General features: G+C 40.8%; 1 protein-coding gene across 8 annotated transcripts in view; it reads right to left on the reverse strand.

Annotated features, from left to right (window-relative positions):
• EPS8 (EGFR pathway substrate 8, signaling adaptor) overlaps positions 1 to 15817 on the reverse strand; it is a 125694-nt gene that overhangs the window by 78615 nt on the left and 31262 nt on the right. For 5 of the 8 annotated variants that reach the window (XM_063155636.1, XM_063155645.1, XM_063155637.1 and 2 more), the window contains exon 2: positions 13413 to 13552. The exons of the other annotated variants lie outside the window; for them this stretch is intronic. The gene's annotated coding sequence lies outside the window, so the exon portion shown is untranslated. The remainder of the gene's footprint in view (positions 1 to 13412; positions 13553 to 15817) is intronic. 8 annotated transcript variants of the gene reach the window in all.

The following is a 15817-nucleotide window of genomic DNA, read 5'->3' on the forward strand; positions in this document are numbered from 1 at the left end:
AAATATAGTATTAAGGTATCAATATTAAGCATACTTAACTGTGCAAAATAAATCTAAAGTAACTATATCAGGGTAAGGGGACTACGAACAGTTTTCTCTCCAAACACTGGGGAGACATTCAGGCCAAATTACAAACTTTAAAAAAACTTCAGGTTAAATCCTACTACAAATTTTGTAGCCTTAAATGGAAAGCAAAATTTATAATTTTAAAACATTTCCTGCTGCTATCAACTTCACCTCTTCTATCAAACCCCCAAACTTCTGTATCACTTTTAATTCAGAATTCAAACTTCAATAATATTGTCCAAATGCCAATGTGGGGTCCCCTGAATAAATCATTCTACAGCAATATTTTTTGAAATATCACCTCAGTATTAAAAAACAACACAGATCATGAAAAGCAGACAGTGAAATAAATGGGAGGAGGTATTTCAAGTGTAGTTTGAAGCAGGTTTTTGGTAGTAGGAGCTTGAGTAAAAAGCCACTTATGCAGAATCACACTGCTCATTCCTGGGGCTGCCTGCACAAGGGAGGGGAAGCACTGGGATGTCAGGTGCTCCATATTTAGCATCGTCAGTATTCTCAGTTACTTCTTGGCAATTTGGTCAAACACAGGCTACGTGGGCCAGCCCACCCCACAATTAGATGACTGATTCTGAAGGTCAAACACAAAGAACACGACACTGACACCCAAAGGATGCTTCTGGCAAAAGAACTTAGAAGTCAAACTGGTCAGAGGGCAGGACCTTGTGCATGGGGGAAAAAATATTTTAAATAAAGTATTTTAAAAAAAGCATTTTAAAAAAGTATTTAAAAAAAGTATCCAAAAAAACTCAAATAAAACAAAGCAGTGGAGTAATACTGCAGTTCAGTTCAACATGTCTCTGCTAATTTCCAGAGGGTTGATTCCAGATGGTGGGAACCACATAACTCTAAGACAGGTCTTGTTCTCCTTAACACAATAACTCTTCTTCCCAAGCCTTAAAGCTAGGAACAAGCTTGTCTGCCCTCATCATACCTTCTCTCAATGGTTAGGGCAATTCAGAGCGAAATTAGCATGGAAACATAATTTTATTTTAGAACAGCACTCAAAACAAGTGATTCTTCATCAATTGAAAACAATTTCAGTTTGATTACAACTTAAATATCCAGAAGCAAAAAAAAAAAAAAAAAAAACCAAAACAACCACCCAAAAAAAAATCTATGCTGCATTTAAGCCAAGCTCTTTTACTTAAATACAAAGTTCAGGTGTTCTAATGCAGCATCTGCTTGCAAACCTACATTGCCCCTAATCCTTAACCAAATGCTGATGGTAGTCAGAATCAGAACACTTCATAACTTCCGGGACAAAATCCTAACATTTAGGAAGGAAATCCTTGAGATTAAGATTGTGTTCTCACATATGAAATCAACCCGGACACTACTTTATTAACAAATTGAAACAGAAGTGTGTAAACTTTGTTGTTCAGTATCAGTAAAATAACTTCAAATGAAGCCCAGGACAGCTGTGATAATCACAGTTTTATCATCCCAGAGCTATCAGAATCAGAAGGTCCACCCTGCACTAACTCCAGTATCTACTCTGACAAATGACAATTAAAATAATTAAAGCCCTCAAACAGCAAACAGCACATTCTTTCATAGCACGTAACACATTCTTTCAAACCTCCACCTCAAAAATAAAAATGCTTTAAGACACAACCAGTCACTGCTGACGCTGGAGGTGCTGCTTTACCTCTCCCCTAAATGACAAATGACTTTGCATATCAGCAGAGAGATGTCATCCCCTTTGTGAGTCAAGTATTGTCCGAGTTCCTTGTGGAGTTTTCCAAGGGCGTTAAAGGAGATTTCTTCCCTTTATGAAGCCAATGGTGACCTGTTCCTGTGGAGCACCCATCCATTTCATTGGCATTTTACAGGGGTGGGTGCCATCATAAAAGGGGAGAGGAGAATCAGAGCCGGGCTGCTCAGAGGGATTTAACTGAAGTCACTATCGACAAAGCACTAAAACACCAAATATTTCAAAGCAGAGAAGGTGGTTTTGCAAGGTAAACATCTGCACTTTTACTGCAGTCTTTGCAAAGCCCCTAGGACCAAGGTCAATTTTATTGTGCTACAGGAGATAAGGACTTTTCAAAGGTATACTGGTCTACCTATTGTAATTTTTAAAGCATGTAACTTGAAAGAAAAAAAAAAAATAAATTTACAAAGCAATGCAGAAACAGTGAGAATTTCCAGCAACACAAATGCTACTTGCAGTGTTATGCTTGCCAATCCAAACCTCACTGAATATATCCTGAAACACTGTTTACAGTGAAAGCCAAGCACATAAAATGACTATCATGTCCTATTTGCAAGAACCCCATAACATTTCAACCACACCCATTCAATCCCTACCAAACTTGTCCAAAGGTATGGAATCTGCAGAGATCTACAGGAGATATAATGTCATAAATAAAAATGTCATATAATAATGTCATATAAAAAATTTAAAAAAAAATACAGGAGACAATGTAAAGGACACATAATGTCATGTTCTATTATTTCAACAGCAAATGCAGCACCTGACACCTGAGCATGGTGAACAGGTTGGGTATATTCTGGATATAACACACCATCAGACAGGACACAACCTCCCCAAAGCTTTGCTTTGCCAGGCCAGCCAGGTCCTGGGTACCAAGGCAGAAAACTAAAGGTTAAAACACCTGGGAACTGAGCTCACCTGTGTAGTTTTTGGAAAAGCCCGGAGCAGACCACAGCTGCTCAAACCAAAGCTGGAGCGTCAGAATAGCAATAGGCTTCAGGAACTCCTCCCACTCACTATCAGCTAAGCTCTAAGGTAAATTATAAATAGCACCTGCAAGGTTTTGCTGTTTCAGCTGTTTAACTGTAAGGAATGGACATGAGCCAAATGAAAAGAGGGCAGAGAAAGCAATTGCCACTCACAGGTGCACCAGGAAGAACAGAAGGCAGGAAATTATTGGGGAAAGAGAGGAGGGAAAAGCAGGCTGTGGCTTACAGCTCCTTGGCTAATTGTACTTTTCATATTGATAATGAATTTTAAAAGCACGCTTAACTCTAAATATTTAGGTGAGACACTGCTTTTCTAAATGGTCACACTGTAGAAAGATTTTAAGGTTTGTTCTTTTGTTATTTTGTTTTGTGTTTGGGTGTCTTTTGTTTTTTAAGTAATGATTATAAAGACATAGAAAGAGTTCTGGTCTGAATTCACTCTTCCAAACAAAAGTAAGAAGCATGAGAAACATGAACCTCTAGAGGGAATATTCTACCTTTTTTGCTTTAAGTATCCAGAAAGGATTTGCAAGACCTATAAGAATAACTCATTTACACAAGAAGGAGAAACCACAGTTTTATTTGAATGAGAAAAATTATAGGAAACAAGAAAAAATAAGTCTATCTTTGCAACACATAACCATAAAGGGCTCATGTTTGATCCATTTGCTTTCTTATTTTGGGTTTTGCTAACGGCCAATGCTCCATGATCAACCACAACATAAAGCAGATGTGACCTTTGCTGAGAATTTTAGACAGATAAACTCTGTTCCTAACGCTGAAGGGGGATCAGCATGGAAACCAAAGTAATACCTTCCATTTCAAAATAACTTGCTCTTTTGAAGTAGGGAATAATAATAATAATAATAATAATAATAATAATAATAATAATAATAATAATAATAATAATAATAATAATAATAATAATAATAATAATAATAAGTTAAAATACCATTTCTCTTTGATGCCTTGAGCTGGTGCTTGCAGTTCAGTGTTATAAAACTGTACATGTGTATTCATGCCTTGCCAGTATCCTGAACTTTTCCTTCTCACAGAAGGAATGTGCATTTCCTCGTTTGCTTGACAGTGTATTTTCCTGCACTTCACCTCTATTATAGGAATTATTAGCTGCAAGCAGCTGCACCTTCCTGCAAACAGGCCAAAGTTCCTGATTTCCTGAAACTCTTTGGGGAGCACACTCATAAATTCCATTCACAGGAATATTTCAGTACTGTCTAAGCTCAATCAGATCCCTGTTTATCAGCAATTAAGTCTACCAAGAAATTAGCACAGAAGCCTCCTCTTTTGTCCAAAAAAATCAGTTTTTCTGCTTGCGGCACACAATGGTGCCAAAACTCCTCATATTTCAAAACCGGCCATAAAAGCCAAACAAAGGAAAAAAACTTGGATTTAAAACCACATCATTTCATCCATAATGAGCAGTACAGTCTAGAGAAGAAATCCAGAATTTAATTTCTTATTCCCTGACATGTCAGAGCTGCAGCAGTGGGCTTGGCATGTCCATGCTGGACTGGGACATGGCACATCCCACCTGAACATGAGGAGAAGCTTCCTGACCTGTGAGGGTGGGCAGAGAACTGGGGCAATCTGCCCAGAGAGGGATGAGAACCAAGCAGCTCTCAGAGGTCTGAGCATCCATTCCCAGGTTTTTCCATGGGTTTGCAGAGCTCTGTGGCTCCACACACGGCACTGGTGCACAGCTGAGGGTGGATGCTGGAGGACTGGATGCTTACCCTGCATCTGCAGCTCATTTACACATGCTCCTAATGCAGAGCCCCAAGTGGGTGCTCAACTCAATAACTACATTTTAACACTCTCAAGTATTTTGAAGGGAGATAACTAAGTTCCCTCATTAAACACATGCAAGAAAAACAATGTACTTCACAGGAGAAAAGTTTAAAAAGAGCGTGTATTGACTCCTTCTGTTAGCCATATATTCTTAATGCAAGCCAACATCAATCAATCAATCAATCTCTTCACTCTAAGTGCAATTCTCACCTCCCCATGTGGAACACGTTAATGAGTTTCCACTTTAAAAAAAAAAAAAAATCTCTGTTTACCAGGTACACAGAAACAACAGGCTTCATTCTTGCTTTCTCTGTGTTAAAGAAAAGCTAAGAGTTCTTCTCTTACCATAGGATAACAGACACAAAACACAAGCTCACAAAGCCAGCGTGGGCGTTCTGTTTTGGTGTATTATTAATTTTTTTTTTTAATCCTCTCTGTGTTTCTGCCAGCACTGAATTTAGTGTTGATTGAAAAGTGCTGGCTCAGCCCTGCAGCAGGAGTGCAGCAGCAGTGACAGGAGATGTGAGCTCCAGCAAAGGGGGAGATCTGCAGCTCTGGAGGCCATTGCAGAACCCAGAAATAAATCATGGCCCTCCTGCAACTCAATAAAAGTTCTACAGTGGTTAAGGAAGCTCTGCTCCTCCAAGAGAAGCTGCCTGCCCTAAAGTGAAGTGGTGTAATGAAGATTATATTAGTGGGTGAATGAGTTTCTGGGAACAAGGAATGCTTTTCCCTGGAGCTGCACACACAACCCAGCACGAACACAGTCCTCACCACAAAAGTCTTGGTGAGGAGCAAACTGGGAGAAGGCAGCCAAGAGAAGTTACCCCTGGATAAGATCAACATATTTCAGGCCGTGAATCAGCTGGCTCCCATATCCAGTGTGTCATTTACAGAGAATATTACAGAGTGAAGATTTCACTTAAAATTATGAGAACAATTATTGCAATTAGGAAACAACCATTTGTTGGGCTGAAATGTTGCCTTAAATGCAGTTTGCTAAACAGCTTCAGGAGATACATTTTGCTCATCTCTACTTGTAAATGAATATTAAAAAATGATGCATGCATACTGGGGGGAAAAAACAAACAAACAAAAAAGCAGTGTGGTCTCCTTTTGCTGATTTGAATAAAACACTTCCTCTTCAGCTCATCCTCTGAAGAAAAACTCTATAACAAAAAAAATTTAAAGAACTGGTGGTGAGGTCAAAGGGCCAGGATTAAAAACCAAGCAGCAACCAGCACACTATGAGTTCTACAAAGCTCACTGCAAGCCAGCTCCTAATTTCAGCCTGCATCTGAACAACTCTGTGCAGAAGTGCTGCTTGTAACCACTTTGCTCTCATCTCAGCAGGCCAAATCACAGCTCTGCAGATGAGGCCACGGGGCTATCCCAGAGCCCATCCAAGCACTCTTCATTTAGGTTTGCCCTTTTCTTTTTGGCAAGCAGCACCCAGATCCTGCTCTGGTGCAATCAGGTCTCCTGACAATGTGAAACTCACACTTTAAAGAGCCCACTGACAGATGGATTCAATTTAATGTATGAGTATGAACAGCTGCTCCTGATCACCAGCTTGTACAGCACGCCCATTCATCACAAAATATTTCAAAAGGCTGAGCTGAAATGGAACAAATGAATTTGAAGGAGTATGGGAGGTACTGTGCTAGCCTTGGAGAATGTGTCAGATGTAAAAAATCACAGCTATGGGGCTGCCATTAACTCATTCCTGTGAACGCTGGCTCCACTCTGTTAGCAGCATTCTCCAGATTCCCCAAAATCCAGGAGGGCAGCCTGAATAAGGTATTAGAAGATGGAATTAAATACTCCTTACTGAAAGTGATTTTAACTAAGCAAGTCACTAAAAGGAGCTGACAGCTTCAAGAGGACAAGCCTCAAATCACTGCTGAGAGGAGAGGAGGTTATTTCCCAAATGTTCTGTCTCAGAAAGAAGATCCATCAGTGGTGCAATGCAGGGACATGGACCTGCCTTTGCCACCTTCATCTTAAACATTGTGAGAGGCCTCACTGCTTTTAAAAAGTTTTCATCTTCCTCTTTGGTCCTTCAGTGCCAAGAACAAGGTCTGCGAGGAGATGAAGAGCTGACCCAGAGCTGAATAACTCACTTTTTCTTTTTTTTTTTTTTTTATAATTTCAGGAATTATGCAGCAAAAAATAGACATTTTAAACATCACAGTGTTTGTCATGGCCAGTGGATCATCTCTGAGTGACTCAGTCTTTCACAGAGCACTTCCTATGAGTTGTGCACAGGGCAGCTTCACAGATGTTGGGTACCAGGGTGATATACAGGGAGGAAAATTCTCCATGAGTTGCCTCAAGTGGCAATTCATTCTTGCCAATTCCTGCTGGGTTTTTCTAGGAGGGGGAAAAACAAGTTTTCAAGACCTTTTTGAAGGTAATTCTTATCTAGAAGTGATACTTGCAGCATCGTCAGTCACCTGTATCATCGAAATGTACTTGTACTTGTGTGAATTCATGAGGAAAGCATGTAATACTTATGGAGAATTCCAAATTTCACACACTTTTGTATCACTCTGCAGTTTTAGGTCAGATTTTTGTGTCTTAGTATGAAAACCACACTTATATTTTGAGCTGCAGAAAATTTAACAATAATTTGCTGTAACACTGATAAATGGGGAGTAAAATGAAGCAAAAGTTTCCTCAGTATAGAAAAGGTAATATTTGCAATGGTAGGGAAAAAATTTTAAAAAGAGAGGACTTTTGGATAATAATATTTCCCTCTTTCCTTCTACAGAGCACCTTTGCCAGTCTCTTGCTCTACCTGCTCTCCTTCCTCAAGGGCAGGTAAGGAGACAAAGCTCAGGTGTCACAAGCTTGCACAAATGAGGCACCAAATAAAGGCACCAAAAAAAGGCACCAAATAAAGGCACCAAAAAAAGGCACCAAAAAAAGGCACCAAAAAAAGGCACCAAAAAAAGGCACCAAAAAAAGGCACCAAAAAAAGGCACCAAAAAAAGGCACCAAAAAAAGGCACCAAAAAAAGGCACCAAAAAAAGGCACCAAAAAAAGGCACCAAAAAAAGGCACCAAAAAAAGGCACCAAAAAAAGGCACCAAAAAAAGGCACCAAAAAAAGGCACCAAAAAAAGGCACCAAAAAAAGGCACCAAAAAAAGGCACCAAAAAAAGGCACCAAAAAAAGGCACCAAAAAAAGGCACCAAAAAAAGGCACCAAAAAAAGGCACATCAGCTCCCCTGTCACACAAGGGAACAAAGGCACTGCCTGCCATCACCCAGGCTCCTGCTGCCTGCTGGGAAAGCAACCAGGGAAGTGGTGAGTAGGTCTCTGCCATGTCAATAACCAGCTCTGAGTCAGGTTTAACTTATTTTGGGAGCCCAGTCCACCACCAGGGTACACGCTCAGACGTGGGGGTGAGAAACCCTGGGTTTATTTGATCTGCCAGAGCCACACAGGCTCACACACCCTCTGCAAAGGTTATTCATCACCACAGCAACCTCCAAACAAAGGTGGGAGCCAAGTCAGGCTGGCTGGGATCGCCCAGCCCCGTCCCTCTGATGGCAGAGGGCAAAGGTGCTCTCCACCTGCGCCCTACAGGGGACTTTAATTGCTTGGGGTTTTATGTCACTGGATCTCATAATTCCACTTTGAGCACCCCAGCCTGTATGCCCAGAGCAGAGAATGGCCACACTGATGCATTAAGCAATAAAATTCTTCTATAACCCCAGATAAAGGAGAGAGAAGATCCCAATTCCCTCTTGTCCCGTGGTGAGGCAGTGCCATGTTCCATGACACACCAATGTCACCCCACCCTCTCCCCCAGGGACCAGGAATAGCTGCTGTAAAATAAACACCCCACACCCCAAACATCCCCTAAAGCCAAGAAAGCCCCAGTGTGTTTAGCCATCATCCTGTCCTTCCTTCTCCACTCCTTTTCTTCACATCCTCTCTCACTCCACGGGAGATTAATGATTTTGGATATGCTACGAAAATCCAACCGAGACAATAAAACAACTGCAAACTGTGAAAAACGCCAATCACCTGTTTTTAAAATTTTAAAAGTTTAACAGTAATAAAATGGTTATAAAAATAGTAATACAATTAGAGTAATAACAATTTGGACAAATTGAATTAAGACAATAAAAACAAAGAGTTACGGACGTCTGGGTACCTTTTTCTGGGCATCACGAGCCCAAAAAAGGACCCACGTTAACAGAGGATTAACCCTTAAAAACAACAGCCTGTTGCATATTCATCCACTTCATACATGATGCATAAATTCCATTCAAACACAGGATTCTGTCTGGTCATTGCCAACTTCTTCCTTCTAATCCTTATAGCGCCTTCAAGGCGGGAAGAAGTTTGTTTCTTCTGATAAGAAGGCAATAAATTCCTTTTCTGTGAAAGATTCAGGTGTCTTGTGGCTGCTATCTCGCTGCAAGCCTTTTCTTTTAAACAAAGCATCTTACATAGCATAGTTTCTATTTTAACAATTTTTATAACCTAAAACTATACTTAACACAGTACTTAAGAGAATTAATACAGCATTGCTTTCTAACACAACACATATAATATTCATTTTAATATTTGCGAAAAGCCAGTCATAAACTACATGCATTTTTCACACAAACTCAGCACAAATGAAAAGCAGAGTGGGGCTTTTTCCCCCCATAAATCTGTAAAGAACAAACCCTGATACTTCCCCAGTCGCTGGAGGAAAGAGATTATGATCATTCCTGAACCTTTCCAACCACCAGGCAGGAGGGAAAAGCACAGTCTGCAATGACAAGCTGCCAACACTCGGCGAGCAGCGTGGCTCTGGTTTGTGACACTGAGATTTCCCCTGCAGAGCCAGGCCCGTGGGCACCAGCAGCACCACCCGAGCAGCCAGGATTTAAAAGATAAGGGAACCATTTGTTTTGAATTATGGGATTAAAAAAAAACTATTGATTCTGAGGAATTTTTTTTTTTTTTTAATCAAAGCCACAGGTGATTGGAGCAGATAATAAAATCTCATTATCTCTCATTACTCCTGTCAAGAAGTAGAAGTTAATTTTTGCTGTAGTAAAATCCTCAGGAATATCCATCCAGCTTCAGTGGTTTTGGATCTAAGCAAAATTTATGTTAACAAAAGGGTGGCTTGATTTACACCAATGGCTTAAGCTATCATTCTTCTTGAGTTTCAAAGCAGTCATTGGTAGCTAACCATTAATCTTTTGCAGGCTTATGATGGTTTACAACTGCTGTGAGTGAGGTTCATTTACCTGATTCTGCAATATTTCTAATAGCCAATCACTTCAGTGATTTCTATTTCAAGGGAGCCTACAGGAAAGATGAGGACAGGCTTTTATCTGGGCCCACTGCAATAGGACAAGAAGAGATAATGGCTTTAAAGTAAAAGAAGGCTGAATAAGAATGGATATAAGGATGATTTTACAATGAAGGTGGTAAAAGAGGTTACCCAGAGGGGTGGTGGGTGTCCCATCCCTGGAAATATTCATGGGGCTCTGAAGAACCTGGGCTACTTGAATATGTCCCTTCCCATTGCAGGGGGGCTGTACTAGATGGTCTTAAAAGATCTCCCCAATGTAAATATTTTATGATTCTATGATAAAATAATTCTGACACTATAATTAAGAAGAACTAGAAATTAATAAAAAATTTTAAAATAGAAAAAAAAAGTAAGAAAATTCAGCTTCCAGATGAAAGTTCAAAGTGTAGTTTGCTAAGTGCACCGCAGAGTTTTGAAACAGCAATGGAGCAGAATTGCAAGCAAAGTGCAAAACACCACTCAACCCTAGGGCAGGGCACTCCCCAGACACCCTGCACTTGAAGTTCTGTGCTCTATAGTGCTCTAAGAAATAGGAAAAAAACCAAAAAAAAACAACTGAAACAACAAACTAAAAACCTGCACTGGAGTTCACACGCATTTCTAAAGTGCAGCCATGGAACTGGCTGTGCTCAGGGCACTGTGATTGATGGCACAGCACAATCCCCCCTGGCCTGATAAGCAGGCACTGGCTTGACTCAGTCTTTATTTGTGAATACAGTGAATTTTCCAAGCACCTTCCTGGTGATGTGCAGTTCCAAAAGGAACCTCTGCACACGGAGATGGTTTCCCACCCCTGTCACAAGGGAGCAAAGGTTTTTGCCTTCTCCTCCACACAGGCACTCCATCCTGTGAGTCAGGCCGACACCTCAGACACAGCACACAGACATTTGTCCCAAACTGGTGTCCCCCTGACCAAGACACAGATGTGCTTCTGCTAGAATTATCTGGCTCCTAGAAAAATCTATGATCTCTAAATTTTAATAACTGAAAATATTGACAAGCAAAAATAAAGTGTACCTACCCAAGTGAAAATTATTTTAAATAAAAAAACACTGCTTCAATAACTATTCAGTTTGCTTTCTCTGTTTCTACACACCCTGAAAGTCAATTGCAACAATTCGAAATCCTCTCTCCTCCAAAGCTGCTGCTGTTAGCACTAAAGTTGCTGTATTATTTAAGTGCTGGTGCTCAGAGTTCTGCAGCAGCAGAAAGGAACTGCATCTACCTTCAGTGGTTCCCAAGACAGAAGCTGCTATGCTTGAACTGGAGCAGGAAGAGCAGCAGCAATAAAAAGGAAAGGAATTTAAGGACAGGTATGTTCCAACTTGTTATGTGACAATAGCACCAAATATGTTTTCCTAAACTTTCCACTAATTAAAGCCTACTTATTTTAGTCTGGCTTAAGAGGCTACTGGACCTTGAAATAATGCGCCTGAATTCCTTGCTCTGCCTTTGCCCCCTCCAGCAGAAAGCAGAATTACCCTCATCATTTTTCAGGCCAGGGTGATTTTCCAACTCTGTTATAATCAAGGTACCATGTACAGCTCAGGACAGCACTGACCTTCAGGTCTTTGTCCAAATATCCCAACCAGCCTTTTTAACAACATGGCAAGAACCTGAAAGAGGCAGAGACAAGTGCCCTGGATGAATTCCACCCTTCCTGCACCCATCCTTGCAGGAGGCTCCTCCTGCTGCTCCAGAAGAGACCTTCAAGTAGTTCTGATATTCAATTCAGCACCTGATGCTGAGCTGTGTCATGCTGATGCTTTAATGGGATTCTTTCCATGTCTAGAGGAGCTGTCTCCCCCAAATTCCACAGGGATTTTTAATTTATTAGCTACAGCTAAGGGCACATGTGTTGTTTTTAATAGCAAACGTGTGTTTTGCAGACCAGGCTGCATCTCATCAGTGATTCCTTGGTGCCACACTCCCAGGAAAACAGCAGTCAGCCCAGCATGGCAGTCTTAAATAAAGCAGGGGCTTGCAAGGTGTAAGGCAGCTCTGACACATTTGCTGTCAAAGAATCACAGCATCTCAGCTGCTGCAAGAAGCAGATTGCCATTGTTTTATCAGGGAAAATCACAGATTGGAAAAACTGACTAGAAATCACCTTCCCCTAAAAAAAAATTAATGGTTAGCTATTGCTTTTTGTAGAGGTTATGTCTGGTATTGAGCTGGAAAGAGGATCACTCCTCAGAGGTCAGAACAAGCTCACTCTTTTCTTTGCACAGCATCTTCAGAAGGAAGCTGGGGATGAAGTTTGTCTGCACACAGTCACACAGAGATTTAAACAGGAAAAAAAAAAAAAAAAAACAACAAATCCATGCACTTCCATTAAGGGCTTTGGGCAGTTTCATTTTCTATTCAGCTGGAAAGGTAGTGAAGCAGCATGCACACACACATTTTTAATCACCCTCGTGCTGACAGCAGCCAGTCCCTACTTCTTGTGTGGGGTTATCAGAACCCCACAGCTTGGATTTCCAGGCTATGAAGCACTAAGGAAGAGGGTATAAAATCTCCTCTGGTTAAAAAAAGCGCAGTGATATCATCTAGTATAACACACAAATGCTATAGAATTGAAGTTTGGCCTCACCAGGACATTACTCATTCAGTGGAGGGAGAGGGGAAAATAATCCATAAACATACAAACAAATAGTAAGGATTTCCTAAGATTAGCTGGTAACTTGGACCACTCTCATATTCTTTGTAAAAAATGTGTATTTTGTGATTGGCTTTTCACAAATATTAAAATGAATATTATATGTGTTCTGTTAGAAAGTTATGCTGTATTAATTTTCTTAAATGGTGTGTTAAACATAGGTTATAACATAATGTTAAAATAGAAACTATGTATGTGAGATTTTATTTTTTAAGAAAGGAATGAGGTACTCACACATCATACATGATGCACAAATAGCAGCCACAGGACACCCAAATTTTCAGAGAAAGAGAATTTATTGCTCCATTATCAGGAGAAACTAACTTCTTCCCACCTTGCTCGGATATGAAACCTGTTAGATTAAGAGGAAGAAGCTGACACTGACCAGACAGAATCCTGTGTTTGAATGGAATTTATACATCATGTATGAGGTGTATGAATATGCAACAGGCTGTTGCTTTTAAGGGTTAATCCTCTGTTAACATGGGTCCTTTTTTGAGCTTATTTTGCCCAGAAGGATGTACCTGGACTGTCCATAATTCTCTGTTTTTTATTGTCTCATATTGTCCTAAACCCTAACTGTCCAAAATTTTATTACTCCAATTATATTGCTATTTTTACAACCATTTTATTACTGTTAATCTTTTAACATTTCAAAAACAAGTGACTGGCGTTTTTCACATTCTCTAAGCCCATCAGTCGCACTCTGGGGCAAACAAGCCAGGCAGGCCAGTCTGTGCATCCAGACCTCAGCGTTTGCAACAGATGCCAGGGGTTGAAGAGACAGAGAGGAGGGAGAGAAGCTGTGCTCGTGTACAACTCACCAGTGATCACTTGTGCAAATGCCACGAGCCTGGGCTTAGAACTCCAGCCTGGGGAGATGCTGTCCCTGCTGCTGCTTAATTCAGCGGGCTGGCATCTCTCCAGAGGCACTCAGAAGGCAGCTGCCCAATGGGACAAATCACTGAAAACCAGAAAAGGAACAGGTTAAGCTTTGCAATTCCACTGCACATTACACAATGGGTTCAGCTCGCTAATCCCTGACTTCTTAAAATGTGATTTCCCTCAGTGCATGGCAGGGAGAAATGCAGTTCTGGTTAGAGTTCATCCACTACTGTCAGTGTGAGTTTCCTAAATACCAGTAATGCCAGAAAGAACTGCTCTGTACAGCTAACAGGAACCTCATGGTCAGGATAAAGGAACAGCCTCCACCATAAACCCTTCAAATTTTGTTACATCTCAGTTTTGAACTGACATTCAAGACATTCATCCTTTTTAATTTCATGTCTTTATTCATATCCAACACTTCACTTTAACTTAGCTGTAACAGGAGTCACTTCCAGCCTCACAACTGCACTATTCCAGGCACTGACCAGATCTTCAATTTTCAGCAAATCTGACCAATTTACAGCAGAATTTTCTTATGAATTACTCTCTTTAGGCCTTCATTTTGGCATTATCCCAAACCTGTGCCTTCCATTTCCTCTCCCTTACAAGGCCATTTACAATAAATCCAATTAAAATTAATTAAAACACACAGATCAATTTGATATAGCAACAGAACTAGGAAGAAGCAGTACCAAGTCAACTCATTGATAGGACAAGTGACAATAAATAGGTCAGTTAGTTTTCATACTAAACCTTTTCAATCTGCTTACTAATATGACCAGATTCTACTGGTGGTTTATCTGTTAATCACCTATTTCTGCTGAAAATGTAACATTTTCATATTTGAAGGGGAGATAAACAATTAATTGGGGTTTTTTTTTTTTCTGGCCAGGAAAGCCTCACAGAGGAAAGGACAACACATGGGCACAACACCTTAAGGCTTTTCATTCATGAGCCTCAGCTTTTCCTAGCCCAGGGACCTCAGGAAAGACACTCCAGCCTTTCATGCCCATTTTATTTCCTTCAAAACATGGAAAAAGTCAAGAAGGGAAAAGGGAAAGGAAAAAGGAAAAAGGAAAAAGGGAAAAAGGAAAAAGGGAAAAAGGAAAAAGGGAAAAAGGGAAAGGGAAAAAGGGAAAGGGAAAAAGGGAAAGGGAAAAAGGGAAAGGGAAAAAGGGAAAGGGAAAAAGGGAAAGGGAAAAAGGGAAAGGGAAAAAGGGAAAGGGAAAAAGGGAAAGGGAAAAAGGGAAAGGGAAAAAGGGAAAGGGAAAAAGGGAAAGGGAAAAAGGGAAAGGGAAAAAGGGAAAGGGAAAAAGGGAAAGGGAAAAAGGGAAAGGGAAAAAGGGAAAGGGAAACAGGGAAAGGGGAAAAAGGGAAAGGGGAAAAAGGGAAAGGGGAAAAAGGGAAAGGGGAAAAAGGGAAAGGGGAAAAAGGGAAAGGGGAAAAAGGGAAAGGGGAAAAAGGGAAAGGGGAAAAAGGGAAAGGGGAAAAAGGGAAAGGGAAAAAGGGAAAGGGAAAAAGGGAAAGGGAAAAAGGGAAAGGGAAAAAGGGAAAGGGAAAAAGGGAAAGGGAAAAAGGGAAAGGGAAAAAGGGAAAGGGAAAAAGGGAAAGGGAAAAAGGGAAAGGGAAAAAGGGAAAGGGAAAAAGGGAAAGGGAAAAAGGGAAAGGGAAAAAGGGAAAGGGAAAAAGGGAAAGGGAAAAAGGGAAAGGGAAAAAGGGAAAGGGAAAAAGGGAAAGGGAAAAAGGGAAAGGGAAAAAGGGAAAGGGAAAAAGGGAAAGGAAAAGAAAAGAAGCTACTGGAACAGCAGAGGGTCATAATGATGCTGAGGGATCTGGAGTGTCTCTCTCAAAAGGAGACTGTGGGAGCTGGGCTTGGTTAGTCCAGGCAAGAGAAAACTGAGAGGGGATCTCATCAACACATATAAACCTCTCAAAGGGGTGCCAAGAGGAATATAAACATCTCAAAGGCGTGCCAAGAAGGTGGTGCCAGGCTCCTTTTTGTGGTGCCCAGTGACAGGACAAGGGGCAGTGGCCATAAACTGAAACACAGCAAGTTCCACCTTAACATAAGGAAGAACTTCACCATAAGGAAGAATTTCACCATAAGGAAGAACTTCACACTGGAACAGCCCAGGGAGGCTGTGGGATCTCCCTTTCCTGGAGATTCACAACCCACCTGTTCTTGTGTAACCTGCTCTAGGTAACCCTGCCTTGGCAAGGGGGTTGGATGAGATGATCTCCAGAGGTCCCCTCCAAATCCAACCAATGACTGCTTGTGATTCTGTAAGATTTCATTTAAAAATAGGGCAGACTACACCTCTTTCCTTTCCAATAGTGACTT

This window comes from Melospiza melodia, chromosome 4, assembly GCF_035770615.1.
Source record: "Melospiza melodia melodia isolate bMelMel2 chromosome 4, bMelMel2.pri, whole genome shotgun sequence".
Taxonomy (NCBI): Eukaryota; Metazoa; Chordata; class Aves; order Passeriformes; family Passerellidae; genus Melospiza; species Melospiza melodia.